The sequence below is a fragment of the Cololabis saira genome, chromosome 20 (assembly GCF_033807715.1).
Source record: "Cololabis saira isolate AMF1-May2022 chromosome 20, fColSai1.1, whole genome shotgun sequence".
Taxonomy (NCBI): Eukaryota; Metazoa; Chordata; class Actinopteri; order Beloniformes; family Belonidae; genus Cololabis; species Cololabis saira.
In genome coordinates this window covers 212,504-225,949 of record NC_084606.1, presented here as the reverse complement: position 1 = coordinate 225,949, position 13,446 = coordinate 212,504, and the positions used below count along the sequence as shown (strand labels likewise).

At 40.5% G+C, this 13,446-nt stretch overlaps 1 protein-coding gene across 1 annotated transcript in view; it reads left to right on the top strand.

Moving 5' to 3' along the window:
• Positions 1-13,446, top strand: part of LOC133420886 (interferon-induced very large GTPase 1-like) — a 67,886-nt gene that overhangs the window by 16,741 nt on the left and 37,699 nt on the right. The window lies entirely within an intron of this gene.

The window sequence follows — 13,446 nt, the reverse complement described above, 5'->3', positions numbered from 1 at the left end:
TGTGCTATGATGCATTCTGAACCCTGACTGAAAGACTTCAAACAGATCATTTCTATACAAATAGTCACATAACTGGCTTGAAACTGCCTTTTCCAGAATTTTAGACACAAATGGAAGGTTGGAAATTGGTCTATAATTAGCTAAGGTGTCTGGGTCAAGAGAAGGTTTTTTAAGTAAAGGTTTAATTACTGCGACTTTGAAAACCTGTGGTACATATCCTAAACTTAGGGATAAGTTAATTTGGTCCAGTATTGTCGTACCAATAAGAGAAAAAATATGTTTGAATAGACGAGTCGGGATGGGGTCTAACATACATGTGGTTGACTTAGCTCTATTAACGAGTGAAGTCAGCTCAGGGAGGTCTATAGGATCAAAACAGTCTAGAGACAAGTCAGAGCCTAGGGAAGTCGCTAAAGCTGAAGAAACACCTACAACCGGCTGGTTGATTTCTTCTCTAATTCTCGCGATTTTACTGTTGAAGAAGCCCATAAAGTCCTCACTACTGAGAGCTGCAGGAATGCACGGCTCAACAGAGTTGTGACTCTTTGTCAGCCTGGCTACAGTGCTGAACAGAAAACGTGGGTTACTTTTGTTATCCTCTATCAACGTTGAATAATAAGCTGTTCTGGCTTTGCGAATGGCTTTTTTATATACTATTAGAATATCTTTCCATTCACGATGAGAGTCTACAGACCTACAAGAGTACCACTTCCTTTCCATTTTACGCACGTTTTGTTTCAACATGCGGATATCTGAATTATACCAGGGAGTTAAGCTCCTGTGGCTAGAAACCCTCCTTTTCAAAGGAGCAACTTCATCTAAAGCTGAATGCAACAAATCAGCAGTGTTACTAGCAAGGAAATCAACATCTGCAGAGGTAGAACCCAGGTCACTGGCCTCGACTACATCACTATTTCGCACTGTCGTAAGATAAGCAATGGCCTCCCTAAATTTAACAATAACTTCATCAGACAAACATCTGCTAAAATAATACCTCCTATTTTGCACTTCAACATCAACAAAATTAAATTCAAACGTTATTAAGTAATGGTCGGATAAAAGGGAGTTTACAGGTGACACCAACAGACCATCAGTTTCAACACCGTAGGTGAGAACGAGATCGAGAGTATGATTAAAACAGTGCGTCGGTTTATCCACTTTTTGTGAGATACCCATTGATTCTAGAAGAGAATCGAAGGCTAATTTAAGATTATCGCTTTCAACATCCATATGAATGTTAAAATCACCCACTATGATGAATTTATCTGTGCTGATCAATAATCCAGAAAGGAAATCTGAAAATTCAGACAAAAACTCCAGATACGCACCAGCAGGGGGCCGGTACACTACCACTAACACAACTGGCTTCTCTGATTTCTGGCTCGGAAATTTCAGACCAAGCATGAGGCTTTCAAATGTATTATAGTTGCACTTGGGTTCAATTTTTGTTTGGAGACCGGAGTTATAAATTGCTGCGACTCCTCCGCCTCGGCCCGTGCTTCTAGGAATGTGATGATTAAAGTAGCCGGGCGGAGTTGATTCATTCAAACTAACATACTCTTCCTCCTGTAACCATGTTTCTGTTAAGCAGAAAATATCACTCCTGCTCTCTGTAATTATATCATTTACTAACAGAGACTTAGAGCTTAATGATCGTATATTTAGTAGTCCGCATCTAATTTTTCGGTCTGTAATTGGTACCAAATGTGCATTGGTTTTAATTTTTACAAGGTTATCTTGGTTAACGCCTCTATAACGCTGCACCTGGTGAACTTTTGGAGGGCGGGGAACTGCAACCACTTCTATTTTGCTAGGCACCTGGCCAGAGTCGCCAATATCATGTAATCCTACAGTTTTAGAGTCGCTAATTACATAATGCAATCCTACAGTTTTGTTGGCAGGCGTTGGTCCTTGAGAAGCAACAGATGTGTCGCTGAGTGGGGAAAAACGGTTAGACACATGAAGCGGGTGGTGGTGTTCTGTGAGCCCTTTAAGACTACCCTTCCTCCGAACCGTCACCCAGCTGCCCTGCCTGGCCGGCTGCCGGGGAGCTGCAGGGGAGCGGTTACGCTCAGCTGCTACGGGCCGGTCCGCAGAGGATTCTATCGGACTATGGTCTAGTTGGCCAAACCGGACCTCTAACTGACTAAGCCTCGGCTCCAGCCCTGTTAAACTACAGCTCTGCATCCTGGCCTGGACCCTGCATTGTCAGGGGGAGTGTCTAATAACATTGGCCAGATTTCTAGACATAAGAGCTGCACCATCCCGGGTGGGATGAATGCCGTCCCTTCTAATCAGACCGGGCTTTCCCCAGAATGTCTCCCAGTTGTCAATAAAGTCCACGTCGTTTTCTGAACACCACTGAGACAACCAGCGGCGGAGCGAGAGCATGCGACTAAACATGTCATCGCTGGTCAGATTGGGGAGGGGGCCAGAAAAACCTACAGAGTCCGACATGGTCTTGGCGTAGTTACACACCGAGACAATATTCATTCTGGTTACTTCCGACTGGCGAAGACGGGAGTCATTAGCTCCGACATTGATGATAACTTTACCATATTTACGATTACCCTTTGCCAGTAGCTTCAAATTTGCTTCTATGTCGCCCGCTCTGGCCCCCGGGATGCACCTAACTAAGGTCTCTGGAGTCGGCTTCACATGTCTGACTATGGAGTCTCCAATCACCAGGGTCGGTTTCTCAACAGATGTGTCGCTAAGTGGGGAAAATCTGTTAGACACATGAAGCGGGTGGTGGTGTTCCGTGAGCCCTTTAAGACTAGTCTTCCTCCGAACCGTCACCCAGCTGCCCTGCCTGGCCGGCTGCTCGGGAGCTGCAGGGGAGCGGCTACGCTCAGCTGCTACGGGCCGGTCCGCCGCTAGCTTAGCCTGGTTAGCTGAGGAGGCTCTCGGACTATGGTTTAGTTGGCCGAACCGGACCTCTAACTGACTGAGCCTCGCCTCCAGCCCTGCAAATAAACTACACTTTAAGCACTTACCGTCTTCACTAAAGGAGGCAGAGGAATAACTAAACATTTCACACACTGAGCAGGAAAGAGGTGAAGCGGTGGGAGCCGGAGCGGCCATGCTAAGATGCTAACGGAGGCTAACGGACAGAAAATGTATCGGTGATTGGTGACAGTGAAAGTTACGGAAGAGAAAATGAGCGAGTGTTGAAATAAAGACAGTAATGTACCAGATATAGTGCTATTTTACCAGAAAACAGTCTAAGTTTTAGATAAAAAGTCGGGAGAGATCTGAGCCTGCAAACGCCGTGAGACGGCAGCAGCACAGACCGCAAACACCAGGAAGTGACGCGATGCGTGACGCAATACGTTACCCAATCAGCAGGATGATGATGATGATGATGATGATGATGATGATGATGATGATAAGAAGAATGATGATAATAATAAGAATGATGATAATAATAATAATAAGAATGATGATAATAATAAAGATACTAATAATAATAATAACAATGATGATAATAATAATGATACTAATAATAATAATAACAATGATGATAATAATAATGATACTAATAATAATAATAACAATGATGATAATAATAATGATACTAATAATAATAATAACAATGATGATAATAATAATAATAATAATAATAATGCTGAAATTAATTAATTATTTATATTAATCATAATATTAATATTTAGTATAATAATAAATACACCTGTAGCACAAACCAGTGTTTATAGCAAACACTCAGAGACATTATCAGACAATGATTAATGACGCAACACAGTCTCACTCCGGAGGCGCAAATAGGCTCCTATTGGCTGCAATGTAATCCCGTCTGCGGCTAGATTTGACGCTCGGAGCAGGTGATCACCGCGAGCGGTTTCCCCATTCCTCTTTTTTTTTTTTAAATGCATATACTTCAATTTAAAAGATGGTTTGATGACATTTCTAGCGAGAAATTTTCAGACACAAATAGAAAACACCAAATTGTATGACACTTCCAATGTAATCCCGTCTATATGTGACGATCAGAGCAGTACTTCAATTTAAAAGTGTGGTTTGATGACACTCCTAAATTAAATACTTACCTGCTGTATTCTACTGCCCTTATTTTTAACAGCTTGTGCTCTTACAACGCCATATTAAAACAAATTATAAACCACATTAACACTTCATAGAAACAAAATAGATCGAGGGATGAGGTCTGAAAGATCTGTTTTGAAACGTGGCTTAATACGTTACGCCACTGAACGCAACCCTTCCTGTCGCCGAGATAGGCAGCAGGACAAAACGTTAAAATAGCACTAATAAATGCATAGATTGATCTTTTCCATCACATACATCTACTCACGATATAAATATACATTTTATGGTCACACTTTGTCTGTTGAAAAATGAGCGGATATATTCATCATATTATTATCATTCTTCTTCTTCTTCTTCTTCTTCTTCTTCTTCTTCTTCTTCTTCTTCTTCTTCTTCTTCTTCTTCTTCTTCTTCTTCTTCTTCTTCTTCTTCTTCTTCTTCTTCTTCTTCTTCTTCTTCTTCTTCTTCTTATTATTATTAATATTAATATTACTATTATCATTAGCATTATCATTATTATTCGGGGGCATCCGTCACGTGATCAGGATCCCCCCTCGTCACTCTATGACGTAGAGGGGACGCCCAGGGAATCCCCTGTGGTTGACGAAATGGGAGAAACTTTAAATATCGCCTGTCTCTTCTTAAAACAGCGTTAAAAACTGTCTTTTACAAACTGACATTAAAAAACAGTACGTTGCGCGACAAAAACGCATAATTTAGCCACTATAACAAAGAATAATATATAAATAATAATAACGTCATAATTCGTGTATATATCACGACCACGCCTCCCATTGACTTTGCATAGTACTATATCCGTGGTGCTCAGATTAAAACCTCATTAAAACACTGCTAAAACAGCGTTAAAAACGGGCTTTTACAAACTGACATTAAAAATCAGTACCGTGCGCGACAAAAACGCATAATTTAGCCACTATAACAAAGAATAATATATAAATAATAATAATGTCATAAAACGTGTATATATCACGACCACGCCTCCCATTGACTTTGCATAGTACTATATCCGTGGTGCTCAGATTAAAACCTCATTAAAACACTGCTAAAACAGCGTTAAAAACGGGCTTTTACAAACTGACATTAAAAAACAGTACGTTGCGCGACAAAAACGCATAATTTAGCCACTATAACAAAGAATAATATATAAATAATAATAATGTCATAATTCGTGTATATATCACGACCACGCCTCCCATTGACTTTGCATAGTACTATATCCGCGGTGGTCAGATTAAAACCCTCATTAAAACACTGCTAAAACAGCATTAAAAACATGTTTTTACAAACTGACAGTAAAAAACCGTACCTTGCGCGACAAAAATGCATAATTTAGCCACTATAAATAAGAATAATATATAAATAATAATAATGTCATAATTCGTGTATATATCACGACCACGCCTCCCATTGACTTTGCATAGTACTATATCCGTGGTGGTCAGATTAAAACCTCATTAAAACACTGCTAAAACAGCGTTAAAAACGGGCTTTTACAAACTGACATTAAAAATCAGTACCTTGCACGACAAAAACGCATAATTTAGCCACTATAACAAAGAATAATATATAAATAATAATAATGTCATAATTCGTGTATATATCACGACCACGCCTCCCATTGACTTTGCATAGTACTATATCCGTGGTGCTCAGATTAAAACCTCATTAAAACACTGCTAAAACAGCGTTAAAAACGGGCTTTTACAAACTGACATTAAAAATCAGTACCTTGCGCGACAAAAACGCATAATTTAGCCACTATAACAAAGAATAATATATAAATAATAATAATGTCATAATTCATGTATATATCACGACCACGGACCCCATTGACTTTGCATAGTACTATATCCGTGGTGGTCAGATTAAAACCCTTATTAAAACACTGCTAAAACAGCATTAAAAACATGTTTTTACAAACTGACAGTAAAAAACCGTACCTTGCGCGACAAAAACGCATAATTTAGCCACTATAAATAAGAATAATATATAAATAATAATAATGTCATAATTCGTGTATATATCACGACCACGGATCCCATTGACTTTGCATGGTACAATATCCGTGGGGCCCACACGTAATTTTACCAGTTTCCGTGTTGGTACCACGGAAAATAGTGGTGAGAGGTCGTGGGCATTTCACGGATTTTTGTGAGATCAGGTTGACATACACACACACACACACACATATATATATATATATATATATATATATATAATAATAATAATGACTTGGATTTATATAGCGCCCTTCTAGGCACCCAGAGCGCTTTACAGAAATCATTATTCATTCATACACATTCTCTCCAGTGGTGGTAAGCTACGTTTGTAGCCACAGCTGCCCTGGGGCAGACTGACAGAAGCGTGGCTGCCATATCGCGCCTAACGGCCCCTCCGACCGCCACCAACATTCATACACATTCATACACATTCACACAGGGCAAGGTGGGTAAGGTGTCTTGCCCAAGGACACTACGACAGCAAACTGGGATAGAGCGGGATTCGAACCGCCGACCTTCCGATCATTGGACGACCCGCTCTACCACCTGAGCTACTGCCGCCCAGGCAGTAGCTCAGGCAGTAGCCCATATATATATATGTACATATATGTGAGGGATAATGCCTGATGAGGTGTACATTGTCATTAATATATGGACAACGTGGGGCGTGAACCGCTCAAGGCGAAGTGGAGGACGGTTTGTGTCCGCGAAGTATATTTATGATAACGTACAACTGGAAGGGTATTATCCCACTTATACCACGGTCACTTACCAAAAAACATAAATATAAATCAGTTATTCATGCTTTAATGTGTTATCAGTTGAAATCTTTATTTTTATAACAAGCCGCGGGGCGGCTGAGCAACTAATTAACCTCTCGTCTGCAGCCGCTGGAACCTGGTAGTTTTTAACACCTGAGGGTCTGACTAATACCTGGAACAATCACTACCGTCCCATAAGAACCTGGTAGTTTTTACCACCTGAGGGTCCGACTAATACCTGGGACAATCACTACCGTCCCATAAGAACCTGGTAGTTTTTACCAACTGAGGGTCTGACTAATACCTGGAACAATCGCTACCGTCCCATAAGAACCTGGTAGTTTATACCACCTGAGGGTCTGACTAATACCTGGAACAATCACTACCGTCCCATAAGAACCTGGTAGTTTTTACCACCTGAGGATCCGACTAATACCTGGGACAATCACTACCGTCCCATAAGAACCTGGTAGTTTTTACCAACTGAGGGTCTGACTAATACCTGGAACAATCACTACTGTCCCATAAGAACCTGGTAGTTTTTACCACCTGAGGGTCTGGTTAATACCTGGAACAATCACTACCGTCCCATAAGAGGTGACAGGGTGGTGTGTTGTAGGAGAAGTCAGCAGTGTAAAGAGTGAAGAGGAACGGCGCCAGGACCGTTCCCTGCGGGGCCCCCATACAGCAGACGACCATGTCTGATGTGTGGTCCCGTGTCCTCACATACTGTGGACGGTTGGTGAGGTAGTCCAGAATCCAGGATGTGAGGTGACTGTCAACCCCTGCATTCTCCAGCTTGTCTCCCAGAAGTGACGGCTGGATGGTGTTGAACGCACTGGAGAAATCAAAGAACATGATCCTCACAGTGCTCCCAGGTTTCTCCAGGTGAGACAGGGCATGATGTAGCATGAAGATCACGGCATCATCCACCCCAATGCCAGGTTGGTATGCAAACTGTAGTGGGTCCATCGATGGGCTCACCATGGGGCGGAGATGTTGGAGGAGCAGCCGCTCCAGGGCCTTCATCAGGTGGGATGTCAAAGCCACCGGCCTGAAGCTGCTGAGGTCCTTGGGGTGCGGGTTCTTGGGCACAGGTACCACGTGGGATGTGGAGGTGTATGCCTCCTTGGTGTTTGCATAAAAAAGGTCCAGTATGTTATTTTCCCGGGTGCAACATGTTACATATTGCGTGAAAGTTGGCAGAGTGGAGGACAGAGAGACATGTTTGAAGTCCCCAGAGATCAGAATGAGAGCCTGCGGGTGTTGTGTCTGCAGCCTGCTGGTGACTGAGTTCAGGACATCACATGCTGCATCACTATTAGCAGAGGGGGGAACATACGCAGCCATCATGATAACATGCGTAAATTCCCGCGGAAGATAACACGGCCTCATACTAACAGCCAGCAGCTCAATGTCCCTGCTGCATTGTTGTTCTTTAACAGCGATGTGCCCGGGGTTACACCATCTCTCATTCACAAACACCGCCAGGCCCCCTCCTTTCCTCTTTCCGCTCTCTCTCGTCCGATCCCCCCGCACCAACTTAAATCCGTCCAGCTCCACCACCGTGTCCTGGGTCGCCGTAGTTAGCCATGTTTCAGAGTGCACCATTACGCTGCACTACCGGTACTCCCATAAGAACCTGGTAGTTTTTAACACCTGAGGGTCTGACTAATACCTGGAACAATCACTACCTTCCCATAAGCTCCTTAATGGACACAGTGTTGATTCGCCAGTAACTAGGACGGACCTGAGATACAACTTAGCAACGGGAGATATTCTAGTCCGCTCAGCTCTGCTCGACTATGCTACAGTAACAAACAGGAATTAAAGCTGCAAGCAGCGATGAACGAGCCCTCGCACTCACGGCCACCGTCCCCCATAAGCATATCAGAAATGACACCACCCACGACTTCCTATGTCAAATCAGTCAAAAGTTATAGCAGAAAATAGGGCCAACCAATCAGAAGAAGGGGCGGGACTAATTCAGGCCAATGAAGGTCAAGGACTCAATACAGCGTCCGATGACACCATCCACAAATCTCTATGTCAAACCATTCAAAAGTTATAGCAGAAAATAGGGACAACCAATCAGAAGAATGGGCGGGGCTAATTTTCACCAAGTATGGTCAAAGACTCAATACCGAGTCCGATGACACCACCCACGACTCTTTATGTCAAACCATTCAAAAGTTATGGCAGAGAAAAGTATTCTAGGGGGCGCTGTTGAGCCGTTAGGCCACGCCCATTAATGCAAACCATGAAATATCAAATTTATCGCCAGGCCTGGCTTGCATGCAAAATTTGGTTACTTTTGGGGAACTATCAAATATGGACCAATCAGATGAAGGGGGGGCGCGCGTTTTGGCATCTAGCGTCGCCACGGTAACATTTTTGAAAGAGAAAAGTAATGCACGTAATCACAGGATGGAGACTCATATTTTGATGTATAACACACCTGGGTGCACGTTACGGTTCGGGCCGTATTAACTGTCGAAGTAATGGCGTAAATTGCTCCAAAATTACGCGATTAATTCAGAATGTTCAAAATGGCCGACTTCCTGTTTGGTTTCGGCCATGGCGCCAAGAGACTTTTCTTTAATTTGCGACATGATACAGGTGTGTACCGATTTTCGTGCATGTACGTCAAACCGTATTGTGGGGCTTGAGGCACAAGAGTTTTCCGGGGGCGCTGTTGAGCCGTTTTGCCACGCCCATTAATACAAACCATGAAATATCAAATTTATCGCCAGGCCTGCCTTGCATGCAAAATTTGGTGACTTTTGGGGAACTATCAAATATGGACCAATCAGATGAAGGGGGGCGCGCCTTATGGCGTCTAGCGTCGCCACGGTAACACTTTTGAAAGAGAAAAGTAATGCGCGTAGTCGCAGGATGGAGACGCACATTTTGATGTATAAACATCTGGGTTCACGATGTAAATGGACTGTCAGGGCTCAAAGCTGAGTGTTTTCCTGTTTGTTTGACTGCATGAACATTTTCTATAATATATAGTTTCACATTCTCAGGAAGGATCTTGAGAGTTCTGCCAAAGCTCCACTTCCTGTTGGTGTTTCTTAAACTAAAGACCAAATAGTTTATTATTGTAAGTGATACTTGTCATACGTAGTTTCATTTCCACATTCACTTTTTAAATGTATGACGTTGACAATGAACAAAAACAATATGTCTTTTTAAATAATTTATGACTTTACAAAATATTACAAATGTAGTTGTTTGGGGCTCCGTTAGTTCTTAAGACCCTGTGATTTAGTCTGTAAATATTAGCCAGTATCTCAGATTTACTGACAGTAAGTTTTACTTAGTTTTACTTTCTCAACCATTCTCTCATTTTCTCTCCAAGATAACTTTCATTAGCAAGTTACATCTGTCAAAATCTCCACTGCAGGTCTGCAAGCTTGTTTTATTGACTGTGTGTGAAATAAAAATCAATTTGGACACTTCCTAAAATTAAACAAATGTAACTTTAAATGAACTCTAAATTGATCATTTAACATGAAGAAAAGTTGTTTCTACTCCTTTAGTATGGAGGATTTTTTGTGCCAAAATTAAATAAATAAATACATCATTAATTAATTAAATTGGGAATGAAATATATCATTAATTAATTAAATATGTCATTAATTAATTAAAATTAGAATGAAATATGTCATTAATTAATTAAAATACAATTCATTTTAAGTAAAAATATATATTTATTGTTTCAGCATTTAATTAATTAATGACACATTTAATTAATGATTTCGTGTTGCGTGTGAATCATGAAATGTAAAACTGCATTTAATTAATTAATGACACATTTAATTAATGATTTCGTGTTGCTGGATCATGAAATGTAAATGTAAAACTGTCAGTTTCACTCGTCAAACTCAGTGGGCGGATTCCAAACACCTGATTGGTTCCCCTGCACATCAAGTCAAGGCAAATCGAATCCACATAATGGATTGTTGCAGGGCTTGTGAACACATTACGATAAACTAGGGCCGCGTTCAGACTGCAGGCAAATCTGATTCATATCTGATTCATTCTCATATCCGATTTTCAGGGCTGACTGTCCACACTGTTTTTAGCAAGTGTCCATATCGGATCTGGCTCTGTTCAGACTGGGCCACATCATTGACTGATCTGACGGGTTGCCGTAGCAACGACGTCGGAGCGGAGGCGTCACCCAGCGCGTGTATTGTGTGAAGTCATGTATTTCTTTTATATATATATAAAAAAATCCCAAAATATCTGTACCGTTTCTGATTGGGTCGGCACTGCGCATCATTTTTAGACATAAAAATGAACGCATACCGCAAAAGTTGTGTCTCGGCGGAGGGACCCGGCGTCCCAGCAAAATGAGAAACAGAAAAGTGTTCAGAACAAAACCACCAGCAAACTAACAAACCAACCAACAAAGCTCAGAGTTAAGAAAACGAACCAGAAATATTACAAATATAATAATATATAATAACTATATAATCTCTTAGGTTTATAATTCAGATTAATTTTCGTTTACATATAACATTGTTTGTAGTCATTTTAGTGCAATTTAAAGCTTATTTCTACAAATAAAATCAGCACTGTAGGCAGCGATCTTGGACCAGCGGCCACTCTGATTGGTCCAGCACGCTCACGTGACAATGTCGAAGCACTTTGTGTCAACTCCGCCTCTGGAAATAGTTCCACTTTTAAAACGTCGTTTGTGAAGCCAGTTTCCCGAGATCGGACTTCGACGACTAGATAAATGCTTGGCATCAATAGCTGTATATGTTGAAGTGGCATGAGATAAAAAGTCGTGCGCACGAGATAACAATAATAATTTCCATGTCACCTCCAGGGCTCCGTACAGACCAAAGCAGTGGATTCCACTAGATTTGCGTTAGCTCCGCCCACTGAGTTTGACGAGTGAAACTGACAGTTTTACATTTACATTTCATGATTCAACAACACGAAATCATTAATTAAATGTGTCATTAATTAATTAAATGCAGTTTTACATTTCATGATTCACACGCAACACAAAATCATTAATTAAATTTGTCATTAATTAATTAAATGCTGAAATAATAAATATATATTTTTACTTAAAATGAATTGTATTTTAATTAATTAATGACATATTTCATTCTAATTTTAATTAATTAATGACACATTTAATTAATTAATGATATATTTCATTCCCAATTTATTTAATTAATGATGTATTTATTTATTTAATTTTGGCACAAAAAATCCTCCATACTTTAGTTGTATACTTGCATTGTCTGAATTTATATATCACTTGTTTTATCTAATTTATCTAATCCCACTTGGAATTCAGTCAGAGTTTAACCACAAAACATTTAAAAAACTGAATCAGCACCTTGCTGTCAAATGACTGACAAATTAATTAATTAAGTCTGTCAACGCTTCAATTAAATTATATTTGTCAGAATGAATGATGATGCCACATTGATTTTTTAGTTCTTTCAAGCAACCAGTGTCTTGTTTTCCGGGCAGATGTTGTAGCCATCATCAAATATTCACCCATATTAACATGTTCCTGTTTAGAGTCACAGGAATCTGCTGGAGCAAATATTAGCTCTCTTCAGGCTGGAAGTAGAAATGCCATCTCAAACTGGTCACTATGGGAACCTTTAGACCAAAAAACACAGTTTATATACTTTGATCAAATCAACTGAGAATCCTATTTAAAATAATACAATAATACAGGTGAATACAGCAGAAAATATAACTGATTCATCATTATTACTCGCTTTAATCCTGTTCAGAGTTTCTGGGTCTGCAGGATCAGATCCAGCAACCAGGCAGGAGGACGAGCATCAATCCAGACAATGATCCAGTAAATAACATAAAATAAATATTTGATCAGTGGAGTTATAACAATCAAGTAATTTACTAACTGACTTTGTCAGAAACATTTGAAAGTCGAAAACCTTGGGACAACCATCAATTAATTAATCATTTAATTCAACCCAGTTGATGATAATCAATGCAGTCCTCACCATCCCTGTTCCCATATTCTGTTTGTTGAGAACAGCTCTCCTGGCTTTGTTGAACTTTATTGAACTTGTTTCATGGGTTCAGATAATCAACAGTTGTGTTTAATATTTATGGGGAAGCTGCTTGATTTTAAACACTAAGCTCCTCTTGTAACTGTGGCAGTTTAAGGGCACAAGGCAATTATTTCATAAATATTTTCTGTATCTCCACAGAGATCGACCTGCAGAGCCTGTTGGAGGATCTGGGGTTGATGCCGTACTACAGAGAGAAACTAACACTCAGCAATATCCTGGAGATTGATGAGAAGACCATCACGGATGTTCCTGTCAAGAGTAAATCAGATCTCCCATGGTATTTTCTAAAGAAACTGATGATGGTTAATGTGACAGCTAGAAATATGAAATGTGCATCAGTTAGTGAGTTGAACTGTGATGATTCATCAGGGAAGTTAAATTTGCGTGATCTACTTGACAGTCCAAACACAGGTGACACACTAAACCCTCTCGACATAATCACTGCTCTCTTTCTGTGTTCAGATGCTTTTGTACAACAAGAAATGGCACTAAAAATGTCGATGTGTCAGTTCTCTG